The sequence below is a fragment of the Amyelois transitella genome, chromosome 4 (genome assembly GCF_032362555.1).
Source record: "Amyelois transitella isolate CPQ chromosome 4, ilAmyTran1.1, whole genome shotgun sequence".
Lineage (NCBI taxonomy): Eukaryota > Metazoa > Arthropoda > Insecta > Lepidoptera > Pyralidae > Amyelois > Amyelois transitella.
In genome coordinates this window covers 773,524-793,454 of record NC_083507.1, presented here as the reverse complement: position 1 = coordinate 793,454, position 19,931 = coordinate 773,524, and the positions used below count along the sequence as shown (strand labels likewise).

At 36.5% G+C, this 19,931-nt stretch overlaps 1 protein-coding gene across 1 annotated transcript in view; it reads left to right on the top strand.

Annotated features, from left to right (window-relative positions):
* LOC106132928 (ecdysone-induced protein 74EF) overlaps positions 1-19,931 on the top strand; it is a 217,507-nt gene that overhangs the window by 13,271 nt on the left and 184,305 nt on the right. The gene's annotated exons all lie outside the window — the stretch shown is intronic.

The following is a 19,931-nucleotide window of genomic DNA, read 5'->3' as shown; positions in this document are numbered from 1 at the left end:
AAGACTAAAACACCACATTGATCTGAATGGCTCGATGATGGAAATATAGCATATTTCCTAAAAGAAGAATCCCGAATTAAAAGCCTTTGATTAGTTTTTACAATCCGCACGGAAAGGGAAGTACACACTTTATTTTTCTTAGCTACCGCTGTATTTATTCCCTTAGTCGCCTTTTACGAAATCCATGGAAGGTATTCTAAAGTGCCAATAGTGCCAAAGAACCAATCTCAGATAAAACATGCGAATATGACCATTTTATTTTCAACGACAACTTTTTCAAACATCACTTGTGTTTTATATGTTCCTTGACCTTGCATTTATGGTAAGGTCGGTTATTGGTTGTTGTAATATTAGCGAATGTAATTTGCAACCCAAGAATCATTTGTTAATTTGTGTTAAAAAGTTAGGTTAATTTACGGCTGGAAAAGGCGGGAAATCACCTTGCTTTTTTAAGGTCGAGTGTTGCCATGTGCGAATTAAATGGAACTACCGAATCGTACAGGTGATAAGAAAAAGTAATCAGCTTACAAGGGCACTTTTTTCAGCAAAACACTTTATGTCGTAAGTTAGGCCCTGATTTGTTACATCAAACGAATAAATTTTTGCACTATGAGTTTACTAGTCCGGTTGTAAATTATTTATTTCTTTTGCTTCATCCTTTTCAAAGACAATAACTTTTTTTTTAATAAAAATTTGGAAGTTCTTTAAATTTTTGATGTAATGAAAATTCTTATTTTGATTTGGTATGATGAAATAAATAACTTTAAGTACCTACTTGTAACAATAAAAAAAAGTGTATTTTTTTTATAGCAGGTGAGCTAAGGCATTCGATTAGATTTGCTACTAAATGGGTGTATTACTGCTAAAAATAATAGTCCTTGCGCATTGGCATAAATTTAAACCATGAACCGCTCGACGCAGGCGACAGCCGATGACAATATCATTAATTTGTATGTCTATTTGTAGGAAAATAAGTTAAGACATCAATGTTTTTAGTCTTTTTTTCTGTTGGCGCCTTATAATTCTCGATACAAATAGAAAAATGAATAGGACCACTCCAATTCTTTCTATCATTAAGCCGAACAGCTGAACGTGGCCTATCAGTGTTTTCAAGACTGTTGGCTCTGTCTACCCACAAGGGATATAGACTTGAACATACATATGTATGTATGTATGAACTGTACACGAATGAAATCCCTAAACTAATATTATAAATGCGAAACTAACGTTTGTTTGTATATTACCTCTTCACGGTTTATCTACTGAACCTACCTCGCAAGGGATATAGACGTGATTATATGAATGAATGAATAAGAATCTATGATCCCTTTCGCACACGAAAGTAAGCCATAACCAATCAGCCATCGACTTTATTCAATCATGATTATTTCGCATGATCTAATTACAAACTTCACAAGGCCAGTTAAAAAAAAAACACACAAATAACACATAATTTTAAAACATAAACAAAATACGAATGAGCTAAAAACGAAACGCTTACTATCGTCATAAAATTCAGGGCAGTTGCGCAAGAGCATTCTGCAGTGATGCACCAGAATGAGTTGCACAATGGCCCACATTAGAGTATTGTAATTAAATTCTGATATCTGTCATTTTCTTCTTGCAAAGATGAAAAGTTCATCCCGTGATATGATGTATTTATTTTGTGTTTAGACAAATTATAATACAAATCATTAAAATAATGTGCCGTGCGGTTTCCGGCACTAATAGAAAAAACGAATAGGACCACTCCGTGTCTTTCCCATGGAAGTCGTAAGAAGCGACTAATGGATAGGCTTATATACTTGGGATTCCTCTTTTAGACGATGAGCTAACAACCTGTCAAACAAAATAAAATAATTTTAATAAACATACTAAATAAATACTATAATATGATAAATAAACAATATACATAGGTAAGTACGTAAATAGGTGCAGCGATTACCGAAATGAGTGAAAAGGCTTAAATGTATTAAATACCTAATAATAATAACGGAAGACAAATTTATACAATTTGTCTCATCTCACTAATGAAATAATCGAGTAATGGAAATCCTTATTCATGAGCTGCACTCGTGAATACGGCCGTGAGCGTAACCTTGCTGTTGCCGTCTCGCTCTAGCTCCTGCAATCGCCGTATTTGCGTCTCGCTCCGGCTGGATGAAACTGGTGACACTACCGGATTCCGTGCGCGTGAGTAGTACAAATACTGTTTTGGAATTAGTTTCATATGTATGTAATAAAATAACTAAATTAAACTTGCCCGAAGATTATTTTAATAACATACATAACATATAATCACGTCTACATCCCCTGCGGGTTAGAACAGTCACCAAAAGACTGAAAGGCCACGTCGGGCTATTTGGCCTAATGATAGAATTGAGATTCAAATAGTGACAGCTTGCTAGCCCATCGCCCAAGAAGAATCCCAAGTTTAAAAGCCTATCCCTTAGTCCCTTTTACGACATCCATAGGAGGAGATGGAGATGAATGATTATGAGTAGATACGCATAATCATAAAAATATTTTTATTTCCTTTTGTGGACAGGCAGAGATTTTGTTATATTATTAACTAGCTGTGCCTTCATCCGCGTGAAACAGTTATTTTGGGCATCATTGAAGCCCTCAAGGATGAATAATTTTCCCCGTTTATTTTTCGCATTTTCCATTATTTCTTTGCTCCTTATAGTTGCAGCGTCTATTCAATGCAAAAAGTTTAAAAAAAAAATTTCAATTCGAACCAGTAGTTCCTGAGATTAGCGCGTTCAAACAAACAAACAAACTCTTCAGCTTTATAATATTAGTATAGATGTCGCGATAATTTAATAGTATGAGGTATCGATGTTAGAAAAGGCATGCTTAATGCTCTTTAGCATTCTTAATTAAAACATTTATTGTACTAAAGGCACTCATAGAACAAAGGAATAGGACCACTCCATCTCTTTCTCATGGATGTCGTAAAACACGACTAAGGGATAGTCTTATAAACTTGGGATTCTTCTTTTAGGCGATGGGCTAGCAACCTGTTGAAACTCAATTCTAGCATTAAGCCAAACAACTGAACGTGACCTATCAGTCTTTCAAGACTGCTGGCTCTATCTACCCCGCAGGGCAGGCAGACGTAATTATATGAATGAATTAATGTATTTTCCCGAGTGAAAAATATATTACGATTCAAGGAAAGTCAAGTAATAACGCAATATACAAACAGTAGTTGGTTTATTTTAGTTTCTTGTATTTTATTTATGCTGTATTTCAAAAATACATACAATGGCGATACTAAATTTAATACGAAATTGTCACGCGGACAAAGGTGCGGACAACAGCTTGTAAATGATAGAAGGTCAAGATCTGATCTTGTTGGCGATGCAAATTTGGTCATGACATGACATTAAACACAATTTGTTTTATGTCAATATGATAATATTCTTCGTGAACAAACATTTGGATAACGTTGAGAAATTCCACTAATGAGGTTGACGAGAAATTGAAATAATTGTTGCATAAAGCGGTCCATTCTCACTTTGGTGTCATAATAATTTAATGAGTTAGCCTCGAAGTAAGTTCGAGACTTGTGTTACGAGATACTAACTCAACGATACTATATTTTATATCTAATAAATACTTTTAAAGATAAACATCCAAGACCCAGGCTGACCAGAAAAAGTTTTTTATCATCATGCCCTGGCCAGGACTCGAACCCGGGACCTCAGAGGCCGTCATTTGGAATGTCAGAATTCAATAAAACATATATAGGTATCTTTAATACCTTTCTATAGGATCCATACTCATAATTCACTTACAAGAGTACCCGAAACCGCCGAACTTGAATGAAGAGAGTTATGAATGTGGATGAAGCGAAAGAAGTATGCAGAGATCGCGGCAAGTGGAAATATGTAGTCTCTGCCTACCCCTCCGGAAAAGAGGCGTGATTTTATGTATGTATGTAATAACGTCAAAAATCAAAGCTGAATTACAGGAAAACGTCCCATTCTTTTTTCAAATTTAAACACATAACATTTTTAACATTTCGCAACTCGGAAACTAACCGTTCAGAAACCGACGCAACCTCGTGACCCCGCCGAAAGCGCCAAATAAGGCCGTAAAGTGCAAACCTATCCTGCACTGGCCATTATAAGGCCTCGCGGCTTGACATAGACCCAGTTTCTGTGACATTGGCACTACATTCATGAACGGAGGTCAGCTGTTCTTGGTTTAAAAATAAACGGAGTGCCGACAACATTGTCGGATTTACAAATTGAATTTGGAATACATATGTACGGATTCTGGTGCTATTTTTGTGTTTAATAATCACACAAATTTATTTTGTTTTTAGGTTAGGAATTCTTTTTAAACTTTCGCGTTGCATGATTATTATGGTGCCGTGTGGTTCCCGGCACCGATAGAAAAAATAAAAGGACCACCCCGTCTCGTTCAAATTCAAATTCCAAATTTTTATTCATTATAATATAGTATAAATTTTTGACGGTACACTTCCGCCATCTTTGGAATTTTTTAGCTTTAAATAATAACAAAAGTCAATCGAGACAAAACAATAATGTTTTTAATTACAAAAATTGATTAGAATCAAACTATGGACTTAAATTAAATAAAAATATGATTATCTTTAAAATTTTATGGGCGACCTCATTGACTTATTAATTGGTATTGTTGCTAATATGAACATGATGGATGTTCGTGAAATAATGTTTTGTTTGCACAAAGGTGACCTGACGACGGCTATGTCACGAGGCCTGCGTGAAAAAAAAAACTACACTGCACAGAAAATGCTGCAGTGTAGTTTATTTACACAGGCGCTTCGGAAGCGTTAGTAGATATAATTAGAATTAAGTGACGTGACGTCAATAAGTGATACCTTGTATCGAATATTGAAAATAAATCTTAATAAAGTTTGTTGAACTTTTACGACATCCATAGGAAAGAGATGGAGTGGTCCTATTCTTTTTTTGTATTGGTGCCGGGAACCACACGGCTTAAATTTAAATAGAATAAAGTACGCAATTGGTTTTCTTTCGCGCTACATACATAATAATCATGTATTTATCACCTACAAGATACATACCGACCAGTCAGTCTTGTCGGCTATTTAAAACTACATACATACATACATACCGTCACGTCTATATCCCTTGCGGGGTAGACAGAGCCAACAGTCTTGAAAAACTCTAAAAACTATTTAAAACTCTATAGTAATAACCTAAAGTTAAGGTTATTCAAGAAAATGCTGCCGTGCAGTTTGTTACCGCTTCTTCTGCATTGAACTGAAGCTTTGGAAGCGGCAGTAAAATTAGCTTTAAGAAATTTATTTGATGTTATCCAATGTTGCGAAGTGATGTTTAAAATATCCCATAAAAATGAATAAAAATTTTTAATTTTGAGTATAACGCAAAATATTATAAATCTCGTAGCATCGTCGTAGCACTGCTACGAGACTGCTGCTCGTAGACCCCCCCTGTTCTAGTTCTTTAAGAGATTAAATATTAGATGCATACATACGTACATATAATCACGTCTATATCCCTTGCGGGCTAGACAGAGCCAACAATCTTGAAAACACTGATAGGCCACATTCAGCTTTGGCTTGATGATAAAATATTAGATAATAAAATAATTTATGAACATCTATACTAATATTATAAAGCTGAAGAGTTTGTTTGTTTGAACGCGCTAATCTCAGGAACTTCTGGTTCGAATTGAAAAAATATTTTTGCATTGAATAGACCATTTATCGAGGAAGGGTTAAGGCTATATAATATCACGTTGCAACTATAAGGAGCAAAGAAATAATGGAAAATGTGAAAAAAAAAAACGGGGAAAATTATTCATCCTTGAGGATGCTTCAATGATGCCCAAAATAACCACGCGGACGAAGTCGTGGATCCATGGTCAAAGGCATACCCCGGGCTCCTCTCCAGAGTGGTGAGGATGCAACCGGGACTAAAGTCTGGAGGAAGAACATTTGGCTTTTGTTTATAATTAGACTAGAGGCCGCCCGCGATTTCGTCCGCATGGAAACCCTATCAATCCCGCGGGAACTCTGGGATAAAAAGTAGCCTATGTGTTATTCTGGGTCTTCAGCTACCTACATACCAAATTTCATGGTAATCGGTTCAGTAGTTTTTGCGTGAAAGAGTAACAAACATCCATACAAACTTTCGCCTTTATAATAGTAGTAGGAGTAGGATTTGATCGCTACCGATGTTAACTAATACTTATAATACAATTCGAAGTAAATAGTCTTATTACGATCGCCATTTCTCGGAAATGTTTGTTCGCCGTTCATTTTCCCGTAAGCGCCGTGTTTACGGAGAAATATCCGTAAAGCCGATTATTGACAGCATTTTGCTCGTGATACGGAATAAAAATATGTAGACCCCAAACGTAAGATTAGTTTATAATGGATTCACTGTGACTTCTTGTAACACCAGCTGTTATCCGCAGCTTCGTTCGCGTGAATTTAGCGCTGACAACAAATAGCGACGAATTTATCGCGATCTACAAAAAAGGGACGAATTTAGCGCCAACTACGAAAACCCGTGAAGAGGTAACAAATAAACTAACGTTACATTCGCATTTAAAATATTAATTTAGGGATTTCATTCGTGTACAGTTCATATGATATGGTCACGTCTATATCCCTTGTCTGAGCTTCTTGTGTCTTATTAGATAGAGCCAACAGTCTTGAAAAGACTGATAGGCCACGTTCAGCTTTTTGGCTTAATGATAGAATTGAGATTGAAACAGTGACAGGTCGCTAGCCCATCGTCCAAAAACGAATCCCAAGTTTGTAAGCCTATCCCTTAGTCGCCTTTTACAACATCCATGGGAATGAGATGGAGTGGTCCTATTCTTTTTTATATTGGTGTCGGGAACCACACGGCCAATAAGAAATCAATGTCTATATATAAAATTATTTATGTATCATTACTACCAACGGAGTTTGAAAGCTCTCTAAAGCTCAGGCGTAGTATTAGGTTGCTAAGCGACGCTACACGTGCCAGTTCCCGAGGGGCCAATGATATTGCAAGTTTGAGAAACTAAGTCTTATATTGTACATACATACATACACAAATTTCCCATGGATGTCGTTAAAGGCGGCTAAGGGATAGGCTTACAAACTTGAGATTCTTTTTTTTTAGGCGATGGGCTAGCAACCTGTCATCTTGAATCTCAATTCTATCATTAAGATAAAAACCGCTGAATGTGGCCTATCAGTCTTTTTAAGACTGTTGGCTCTGTCTAACCCGCAAAGGATATAGACGTGATTATATGTATGTATGTATACATACAAAAATCACGCCACTTTGCCGGAGGGGTAGGCAGAGACCACATCTTTCCACTTGCCACGATCCGTCCATACTTCTTTCATTATTTAATTGGGGGCAATTATTTGGCATCCATTCTCTTTGGGATGATTTTCCGGTAGTTATATGGCAAAGAGTCAGGTCAAAATTAGCTGGTAATGTGGAGAGGATGAATGAACGCAGGTTGACTAAGCAGATATACAAACAGAGTGTGGAGGGAAAGGTCGGAGTGGGAAGGCCTAGTCGAGAGTAAAGGGTCAGGTCAAGAGTACCCGAAACCGCCGAGCTTGCATGAAGAGAGTCATGAATGTGGATGAAGCGAAGGAAGTATGCAGAGATCGTATCTAGTAGAAAGATGTTATCTCTTCCTTCCCCTCCGGGAAAAAGGCGTGATTTTTTTGTAATTTGTCATAACAACTAATTAACGAAAAAAATATCTCGTATGTATCTGCGTTATGATGTACAAACATGACAGAGACAGATCTATAAAAAATCTTGCCTCGTTACCAGCGGAGGGACTGATATAACGAGGAAAATATTTGAAAATATACTTACATATATATGAAAAGTATCAATGAATCTGTTAGTATACAAATCTTAAAGTTCAAGGACCACGCTGAAACGTAGTTACACCCACGCGGGGCGGGGAGGGGGGGGGGAGGGCGGGGAGGACCTGGAAACGCGGGGGAGGGGGTAGACACGTGTATCAATGAAACAGACCAAAACCTTTGTTATGTAATTATAAGGATTCAAGGTCAATTGGGTCTAAAAGAATTTCCTATTGCTAAGGCATGTATTTTGTGATTGTACGTTGTCTCAAATTCAAATTCAAAACTTTTATTAATTACCTACTAGAGGCCGCCCGCGACTTCGTCCGCATGGAAACCCTATCAATCCCACGGTAACTCCGGGATAAAAAGTAGCCTATATGTTATTCTGGGTCTTCATCTACCTACATATCAAATATCATCGTAATCGGTTCAGTAGTTTTTGCGTGAAAGAGTAACAAACATCCATACTGACATACTCACAAACTTTCGCATTTATATTATTAGTAGGATTATGGGACATTTCAATATCACTTAATAATTGTCATATCTTTAGGTTTCAGGATTTTTTTACATAATTATGACCTGAATATTTTAAAAGTAAAAAAAGAGATATATATTTATGTTTTCATGTTTGTGTGTGTGATTTTCATCCAAAGCCAATTCAATTTAATATACATTCAATTCATTTCTAATGCAATTAATTAAATATAGACAGGTACCAATGTAAAAGGTCTCTGAAAAGCATTAAACATGAAAGTACTACGAACTACGCAGCAAATCGAGAATAGAAAAATCTATAGAGACGCAAATATGTTACAAATATTCGTCAATTCGATAAATATTCAAATATAAAAGTGTAATATACTATAAAAGTATAATTATATGAAATTGTGCAGAGAATAGAAGTGTGTGTATTTTTGGTCGTAAAATTAAAATTGAAAATTCAGTATTTTTATCGACACTCATGTAGTGTAAGTTATAAGCTTTTAAAGTCAAAACTAATACTGATCGTATTCCAAATTTGAAGGAAATAATATGTCAGTAGTTTCGGCTGACAGTAAGTTTTTAATTTAATAAAAGTTATAATACTTTTGCATGAGGACAGCCCACTTCATTTGTTTATCAATCAAAAACATGTTACACACAATCATTATTTCTTAATAATCTCTTGCACATGGATGTCCTAAAAGGCGAGTAAGGGATTAGATTATAAACTTGGGATTCTTCTTTTAGGCGACGGATTAGCAACCTGCCACTATTTGAATCTCAATTCTATCATGAAGCCAAACAGCTGAATGTGGCTCTGTCTACCCCGCAAGGGATATAGACGAGATGATATGTATATATGTTTGCCTTTATTAAGACAGATATAAGTATGAATGTAAGAAATAAGATCACCATATATCATAAAATCCACTGTTAGAAATTTAAAAAAAAAAAAAAAGTAAAAAAAAAAACAACAAAATTTTCTCTACAGATTTTCTGTTCCCAATAGCGTAGAGGTTATTGCTACGGTACTACAGAGTCCACGGATCGATACTGGGGCGGGCCAAGGCTACTAGTACGAATGCCTACCCGTGCCAGCCTTCAGAATCACTCCAGTACACGTACCCTCCGTTTTTGGGTCACTCCGTATGGGACTAAATGCACCATGTTCCTTCACTAAAGGGTCAGGTCAACATACATACATATGGTCACGTCTATATCCCTTGCGGGGTAGACAGAGCCAACAGGCTTGAAAAGACTGTATGGCCACGTTTAGCTATTTGGCTTAATGATAGAATTGTGATTCAAGTAGTGATAGGTTGCTCGCCCATCGCCTAAAAAAGAATCCCAAGTTTGCAAGCCTATCCCTTAGTCGCCTTTTACGACATCCATGGGAACGAGTCCTATTCTTTTTTGTATTGGTGCCGGGACCCACACGGCACGGCACGGTACGGGTCAGGTCATAAGTACCCGAAACCGCCGAGCTTGCATAAAGAGAGTTATGAATGTGGATGAAGCGAAGGAAGTATGCAAAGATCGTGGCAAGTGGCAAAGATGTAGTCTCTGCCTAACCCTCCGGGAAAGAGGCGTGATTTTATGTATGTATGTATGACTATAATATATTTGGAAATCTATACATACATACATATGGTCACGTCTTTATCCCTTGCGGGGTAGACAGAGCCAAAAGTCTTGAAAAGACTGAATGGCCACGTTCAGCTATTTGGCTTAACGATAGAATTGAGATTCAACTAGTGACAGGTTGCTAGCCTGTAAGCCTATCCCTTAGTCGCCTTTTACGACATCCATGGAAAAGAGATGGAGTGGTCCTATTCTTTTTTGTATTGGTGTCGGAAACCACACGGCAATCTATTCAATTGGAAATCTATTCTTTTCTATATGTATGTACTAGATACGAATTGTACCTTGTAAAATTTTATTTTAATCCAAGAAACATCGGTGTATAAGTCTTACAGCCTTAATAAGATTAATACGTAGTAACACTGACTTATTCCGTGTGGAACATCGGCGCGTGCGACGCATAAAAAACGAAACTAATCCGAATTACTTTCACTATCTACGCTCAATTAATAATATGAGTTCCTATTTTGTAGTGGCTATCAGGGCTATAAATACATACATATAATCACGTCTACATCCCTTGCGGGGTAGACAGAGCCAACAGTCTTGTAAAGACTGATAGGCCACGTTCAGTTATTTGGCTTTTAGATAGAATTGAGATTCAAATAGTGACAGATATAAATTGATATGACTATAAAAGGCACTTACAATTTTTTGAGTGGTAGTAGTCATATAGTTTCTTATTTATATCAACTTGCGCCCTCTGACTTGTTTTCATTAGAAACTCGCTGTGCTCGAGACTTCGTCCGCGTGGAATAGTTATTTTGGGCATCTTTGAAGCCCTCAAGGATGAATAATTGCAGCGTGATGTTATAATAGCCTAAAGCCTTCCTCGATAAATGATCTATTTAACACAAAAGGAATTTTTCAATTCGAACCAGTAGTTCTTGAGATTAGTAGCGCGTTCAAACAAACAAACTCTTCAGCTAAATAAGTAATATTAGTATAGATTAACAATCAGTAGATGAAATTTTCTAATATAATTTAAAAATATAGTATCGTTGAGTTAGTATCTTGTAAGACAAGTTTCGAACTTACTTCGAGGCTAACTCAATGAGTGTAACGTTTAAAATTAATCCAAATTACATATACATATATTTATATTCAATTTTGGATACCTTTTAGCATTTTATTTTTGTGAAATATCGAATTTTTCAATTGAATTTTGTAATAATTAAAGAATTTTAATATTTTAAACTTTTCTTTTACCTCTTGGCATTAATCTCGGTTACATACTCATCTCTCTGGGGAGAAGCCGTGAAGGGGTGCCGCCTGATCATGATCGTGGATTCAGACGTTCGATGACATTCTAAATGGATGTGAGATTTCATTTGAAATTTAGAAAGGAGTATAAGACACATGGCGACGCCATAAGGAACTCCCAATTCCTTAACGGAACGGAAACTTCTACGTTTTCCGACCTGGGAAAATCAGGAGCAGACCTGCTCACAATAAATGTTTTATAGCTGCATTATGGTGACGCTAAAAATCTGTCTTTACGACCGCCGCGGTTTCCTGGTGGCTAACTTTCGCGCACCCTCAGCTCGGCCTTTTCACGACTTTCCTCAGAAAACTATATTCGTCCCGCACCCTCGTATGAGCCTGTCTCGCTCGCCGGCGAAGGTCGACGACCGGGGCAACGAGCGCGCGAAAGTACTTTCACTGCGCGGGCGCATGCGAGTCTCTAACGCTCGCCGGCTGTTACCGACGCGTTTACGTTACGATTGTATAGAGTTACGCGAACAAGATCAGAGATAACTTGCTTTGAGCGGAGAAATGGCCTCTGTTGGGTCGGTTGGCGAATCTGCTATACTTTAGATGTTAACTAGTTGTAATTCATCTAGGAATGCTAGCTTATGCTCGTGTGAGCGTGCGCTGGCGCATGAGAAATGGCCGTTTCGACTTATGCGACACTTAATTAATTGCATGTGAGAACGTTGACATCAAACACTGCGCAACTATTTAGAAAAAAAATTTCAATAGTTAATAATTTTATTATTGGCGAACCATGTCCACAGAAATTCATCAATTATTTTTAACTGTTACATCTGTATCCCTAGATCCCAGATAGGCAAAGGCTGACGCTGTTTTGCACTTTTTTTTTCCTAATAGGTCGCTTTGATATTCCTGACGAGGTTTAAAAAAAACAGACAGAACATCCAGCTAAGTTCACAAAAAGCAGTCGTCAAATAAAAAAAAATACGTTCCCATTTTAAAACGAATCAATGAACTATAAAAATGGCGGCGGACATTTTGCGTTTTCATAAAGTTCGTTCAAATTTAGAATAGGCGAGTTGTCAATCGGTTTAAATCGAATAATAGCGGTGTCGTGCACTGTCGTGCCGTGCGGGAGAAAGCAGTCAGCCTCACGATGCAGCTGCAATGGCGGCGACCTTGGCGAAAGAATGATTGCAGGAATTACCAGAAATCACGAGAGGGAAAGGGGAAAATAGTATTATTTTTCTGTCATTTACCTGAATGTCTGTGATTTTTTCCTATATATTCGATACTATTTGGATTTCAATTTCATCATTAAGTCGAGCAGCTGAACGTGGCTATTCAGTCTTTTCGGGACTATTGGCTCTGTCTACCCCGTAAGGGATATAGACGTGACTATATGTATGTATGTATAATATTCGTTACTAACTTTTGTCTGTGAACAAAAATGTAAAGTCTGGAAGAGATCCCTTTATGGGATAAGTCCTTCATAGCAAGTGATTTGTTTCTTTTATAACTATGTAATTTTTCTTGTAACTGTGTAATTTTTTGTGCAATAAAGATATTACAAACAAACAAACAAAAAAAGACATTTTGACTATAGTTTTAGCGCCTAATTTCTTTCAACAAAAATTGTCATGTACATGATCCTTGGTCCTCAAAATCTGTCACGACAGTGGTCAATAATCGTTCTGTGGAAGATGTCATGGAAATCCTACGAGTATTAAATTATACTTATGTCCAATGTACTCCTTCACCTACAACACTAAAGTTAACCAAAAAAAAAATTAGACTCAGAATAAGGCATAACCCTAGACAAAATTCGTGAACAATGCTATTGGATATAGATGTCAGGAACTTATGAAGGCAAGTAGTGACACTATAATAACTAACTAACTAACAAACCGTAAGATTTATATACTCTTTTTGTACAAACACTATTAACCACTTATTTTTAATGTATGTATGTGTATTTCGGTTATTTGTCTGAAAATGCAACTACATTGACATTTATAAATCACTGCGTAAGGTCACGACACGACTGGACTGACATAATGTATTTTGTCACTGTCTAATGTCAATGTCAAGAAATTGTTGACAGCTAAATTGTAAACGAATTGAACGAATTGTTGTAAATATAAATTTATCAAGAATAATTAAATACTATAAACTGAAATAGTACGAAAGTGAAGTTTTATTGTAAAGAAAAATAATTGTATTTTTTTAACAAACCTATCAATTATTTACAAACAAACAAACAACTGAACGTGGCCTTCCAGTCTTTTCAAGAGTGTTGGCTCTGTCTACCCCGCAAGGGATATAGACGTGATTATATGTATGTATGTGTAATCAAACTTAACTAGTTATTTTGACACTTCATAGATCATGACTTAAAGAAGTATGCGTACCTTATCAAACACACTAATTTCTAGTTAAAAAAATGTTAAGGTAACCCTTATGACTAAGGGGTACGAAAAAATAGATGTTAGCCGATTCTCAGACCTACTCAATATGCTCACAAAATTTCATGAGAATAAGTCAAGCCGTTTCGGAGGAGTACGGGAACGAATATTGTGACACGAGAATTTTATATATAACATTTTCAATATATTTAAAAAACCAGGAAGCATGATGATTGATGAGCAGGTGATTCAGATGTCGCCAGAATCGAATCTCGGGTATAATACTTGTTTTTGTCTTTTGACAAGGCTCAATTGTAATTTATCATTATCAGGCTGAAAAAAATACTACAGTGAAATAACTTCATCAAATTAAATTATATGAAAAAAATATATGGATTTGTCTTAATCTCGTGCAGGGTAGACAGAGTCAATAGTCTTAATCATTTTCAGTTATTTCAGTTCTTTTAGGCGACGGGCTAGCGACCTGTCACTATATGAATATCTATTCTATCATTAAGCCAAACAACTGATCGTGTCCTATCATTATTTTCAAGACTGTTGGCTCTGTCTACCCCGCAAGGGATATAAACGTGATCATACATATGTATACAATACACATTGTATCGAAATGTGAAATGAAATTCGAAGTATCTATCCAGTTGCCTGAATGTACAGTTTTCCTCACGACGTTTTCCCTTCCCGTAACAGCATCGGATAGCGCTAAAACAAATGTAAGTAGTCACAACTCAGAAAATAGTAAATTGGACCGGGATAAGATTCGAAAAATGTACTTATTGCCATTTCCTACTCAATAACCCAACATCCCTTGCGGGGTAGACAGAACCAACAGTCTTGAAAAGACTGAATGGCCATGTTCAGCTATTTGGCTTAATGATAGAATTGAGATTTAAATAGTGACAGGTTGCTAGCCCATCGCCTAAAAAAGAATCCCAAGTTTGTAAGCCTATCCCTTAGTCGCCTTTTACGACATCCTTGGGAAAGAGATGGAGTGGTCCTGTTCTTTTTTGAATTGGTGCCGAGAACCACACAGCACATGTCGGTTTCATAACCCAACATTCCCTTAAAATACACAGCTTTACAAAAGGGCTCTGTCCACTGCGCAATGCCTGCAGACGTGTCTAATCCCGCGAGTCGGACAAACCCGCGGCACGTGGCAGTCGCCTCGGGCTCTGTCTATTTGCAGTAAATAGGCCAGCCGCTCCCAACTTAGCATGAATACAAAAAGAGTAAAACGAACGAGACCGGTTGCACCGCCAACGTTTCGGGATAGCGTTCGTGGGGTTAGATTAGTCGTTTGAGCGTTGATTAGTTCATTGTTGTTCTGTGGTATCCGTACTATATTTTATCTTGTTTGCTATGCTTAAGGCTGACAGCGAGTGCTAGCATTGAGTTCACCTGTTGTACTTTTGTGGTTTAGTGAATTGAAGAAAAACATAAATCCGCTTAACCCAATGGCAGACTGTTAGATAATGCTATTAGCATTAAGTCCGTCCGTATTGTACTTTACAAATTGTAATTTTTACAATAAAGAATAAATAAATGCGAAAATCTGTCTTTCACGGCATAACCCCTAAATTCTGGTGAAACTTTGCATGAATATATGTAGTTAATTATCTGAGGTCAAACATAGGGACGGGAGAAACGAGAATTTCAGTGCTGCGGGAAATTGTTTCCACTCTAAAATAGCACTATTTCCCAAACCGTGAATTAAGTAAGCCGAAAATTACATTACACATTTGCCGAAAACGTTTTCATAACTATTAATTTTTTTATGATTTTCAAGTAAAAGTAATTATTATGTATTATAATTATTTTATGTAAAAATATTCTAAACGAATTAATGTCCACATAAATATTGATAGCTAATTCGGACAGAAAATTGATATATTAAAAAAATATGTAATCAAAGTATGTACTAGCAGTTCAGACGATCAAGGTCGGCTCGTAAAAGAATAGTGGACGACATTGGTCGGCCCATACATACATAATTTAAACTGTATGTAGGTATATGACGGAAGTGCGACCTGTTTGCCTTAAACGACAATGTCAATACGTATATATCGGTATGTATTACTTTATATGAACATGTCTCGGGCCTCGAGAGTAACATATGAAGAGAGACCAAGCTATGTGAAAGAACAATGAATGAATGTAAATATATGGAAAAAGTCACAAAGGTTGAGCTAGCCTTAAAGTAATTGCGATATTTGTATTATTGAATATGTATTCAACCAATGTTTTGAAAGTTACACAAATCGAGCTAGCCTCGAAGCGAGGTCGTGATTTTAATTCAAAATTACTTTTTATAACCTGCTCCAAATCTAAACGCAACAAAAAGAAATTACGAAGGAAAAAGGGATAAGAAGCGTCACTTTGCACCGAATTGTAAACAAAAATGTTTTGTCAACTAAACATAAACTCTGGAATAAGATAGCAAGAAAAAATAAAGAAACAAGAACGTTTCCTACAAACGAGTAGTTTAGATGACCTTGTGTATCTACTGCTAGGCGGATGATTAATAAATAGTAGTCTCTGTAAATTTTCCTACTCTGTAGCATAATCGAGGGTTGGTGATATCCTATAACAGTATTGTCGAATTTTATTATCGTTAAAAGAGAGGCTGGTAAGTCTTTGTGACTTTAAGAAAAAGTGCGGACAGTAATAATTACTTTATTTATTGTTCTGTATTTTTTATTTAACGTTTTATTGTTTTAATTTTTGCAATTAATAATTTTTTATATGAAATTTAAACCAAGTCTCCAAAGAGTATTCTATTATTCAATAAAAATAGATATTAAAATTATTATTTCAATTATCTACTTGCTACTCGTAATATAATGGTAGATATTTGCAAGTATTATTTGTATTGCAATAACGCGAAATAGACTTTTTTATGACATTTCATGTTGTTTTAAATACATACATACTTCTATTATACATAGAAAATATTTGCGCTTTTATAATGTTGTTTGTAGGTAATGAATAAACTGTACCATACTTCGGAAAATAAAAAAAAATAACGTGGGAGCTGCGTTAAACGGCTTGTAAATATACATATAAAGCAAATACCTATCTATATTATTTTTAATTTAAAATTTTAATAAATTTTCTTTTTCATTCATTCGTTAGTCATCATTTTCAAATGTTTCAATCCTTATTACTCCCATTCTAATTTTTTTAAACAAATGTTTTCACCCAGGATTAAACCACAGTTTAACTAACTCTCGGTGCAACCGAGCGATGCGCCCGCAGTGCATCGGCCGCGTTGCGCAATCGCATCTATTTATACTATCTGAGTAACCGGTGAAAGTTTGCGATTTAACTAAACTATTTGCCTTATCTGTTCAGATTTATTGGACTTTAATTATCTTTTGCGATTGAGAAGGCTTTAAGGTCAGTGGTTTGATTATGACCATAAAAATTACGTATACTTGTTATATAGACCATAGACTTTATTCAACCTAGTTCTATTTCTATATGGGACTTATTTTCTATGTATAACTAGCTCCGCCCGTGGCTCCGCTCTCTTGGGAAAATTTCGAGATGAAAGGACTCTATGTGGACTCTATATGTATTCAAGATTATGTTCTACCCGTGTACAAAAATTCATTTAAATCTGTCCAGCCGATTTTGTGCCAAAGAGTAACAAACATAAACACATCCTTTCAAACTTTCGCATTTACAATATTAATGAATGGATATTGTGGATTCCATCCAACATTGAATGTATCTTATTTTCTCGCGAGGACAATAATAATTTTAATGCAAGTTAAGCCTTAGCAACTTAATGTTTGTCATTGATGAAGCCCTTTGATGTGATCTTAATCCCTTACGGGGAAGTTAGAGCCAAAGGTCTAAAAGAAAAGACTAAAAGGCCACATTCAGCTTATTATTATAGAATTGTCTGTCTCTATGAATTCCAAAAGCCATTAATTTTAGATTGTATCTTTACATACGAACCGCCTAAGATTTCAAGTTTTTTTTTTGACATTAATGTCTTGATCGCAACGTTACATTTACAGAAACCATCTCCCATAAACCCATTACGGCGTGCCCTAACACGGAAGCGTTATGCCTACGCATTGTTTGCAATTGTTTTCCCATTTTCATGCGGGGTGTATGCGGGCGTCGCTCCCGCGGCCGCGTGGTGACCGCCGGCGACCGAGCGTCGACCTCGCGAGCCGCCCGCCACGGCTCGACTGCCGCATCGGCCTCTCGCTCGCATGCTTTCACGCCATCATTCCAAATTCGAATTTCTTTTTAATCTGTACAAATTTATATACGGCCAGTTTACGTAGTTTTGAAATCTATCGCCATATCTTGACATACATAGATACATACATATAATCACGTCTATATCCCTTGCGGGGTAGACGGAGCCAAACAGTCTTGTAGAGACTGATAGGCCACGTTCAGCTATTTGGTTTTATGATAGAATTGAGATTCAAATAGTGACAGGTTGCTAGTCCATCGCCTAAAAGAAGAATCCCAAGTTTTTAAGCCTACCCCTTAGTCGATCCATGGGAAAGAGATGGAGTGGTCCTATTCTTTTTTGTTTTGGTGCTGGGAACCACACGGTACAACTCGCGGCACTTCTCTTGCCGTGCAGATTGTAAAAGTCGATTAAGGAAAAAACTTATAAACTTGGAACACTTTCACGCGATAGGTTAACGTGGTCTTTCAGTCTATTTGAGGATGTTGGCTCTGTCTACCTCGTAAGAGATAAAGACGTGATTATATGTATCCTAGTATATTGTAAACTTTTCTTCATGAGTTCTTAGATCAATGTCTTTTTTTAATTTGTATTGTTTTAAATAAATAACTTTTCTTAAGATTCTGACAGACAAACTGTCAGATATATATGTATCATAATGACTTCCTGTTTTCATGACCTGGGTCGGATATGCGATATGAATACAATCCTTAAGGACATCTATTGTCGGTAATTTATCATTAGACGCGACCATGGCTCCCGGATTAAACCCAGATGGCTGCGTAGGCGCCGACTGACAACGAAGGGTAACACTAACGAGATCCGATCCTAAGTGATATAAAAACAAAATTACTCAAACACGAACATTCTTTAAAAAAGTATAGTATTACCTATTTTTTAATCTATAAAATTTTACTTTTGGCAAAGGACCTGTATACTTGATTGTTCTCCCAACTTTAAGTATTAAATACATATATTATGTAAGTATACTACGGGGTAGACAGGGTTTACTACTCGGCAAAGATTTGAGGGCCATGCTACGGTTGTATGGATAATGGATAATAACGGGTTAGATAATAATTCAAAGTTAAGAAGCAGGTTGACTAAGAAAATGTACAAAGGGAGTGAGAATGGAACTGTTGGAGTGGCAAGGCCTAGACGAACGTCCCTTGATTAAATCGGAGACGTTCTAGCAAAAGGTCAGGTCAAGAGTACCCGAAACCGACCATCTTGTATGAAGAGAGTTATGAATGTGGATGAAGCGAAAGAATATGCAGGGATCGCAGCAAGTGGAAAGATGTGGTATCTGCCTACCCCTCCGAAAAAGAGGCGTGATTTTATGTAAGTGTGTATGTAAGAAGCCTTCTCCTTTGATTGACTTGCGTGAGAAAAGAAGCTTCATTAAAATTAAGTTTTACAATTCGTCGATATTTTTCTCTTTCAAATGAAATGGTCTCAATCTTAGACCAAAACTAGGAGAGAAAAAAAACCCAAATATTTATGCGAAATTTCAATGCATCATGTGTATTTTTATCCCGATTAAACATGAGACAATGGCCGCCGGGGCGACGCCCCCTGGCCGGGCTCCAATCACCCACGCTGGGGTAGCAACGATAACACTACACTGTACTACTATACACATGCTTTAACCCGTATCTATAACGCAAAGTGACATGAGAATGATGTGATATATTATCTTTAACGTCACGGAAGAAATAAAATTTTAAAAAAAATTTACTCTACTGAAAACATCTTGATGAAAATTAATCTGTGACGTTTTCAGAACGTTTTATTTCGGCTATAAAGCAAAGAAAGAGCAAAATTATTTCGTCTTTGGTTATTTTAACCGTTTTCTACTGTCAAGTTTATACAATCAGGCCATTTTTTCAGACCCTCAATGATTTAAGTACCTAATTGGTACGAAAGTCTTGTTTAGAATTTTTTAGTTTTTAGGCATATGAACAGCAACAGCCTTGTAATTTGCTTCGTAAATGTTCAAAGTGAACAAGAAACTTTTATATTTATTTTATCAATTACTAGCTGTGACTTCGTCCGCGTGGAACAGTTATTTTGG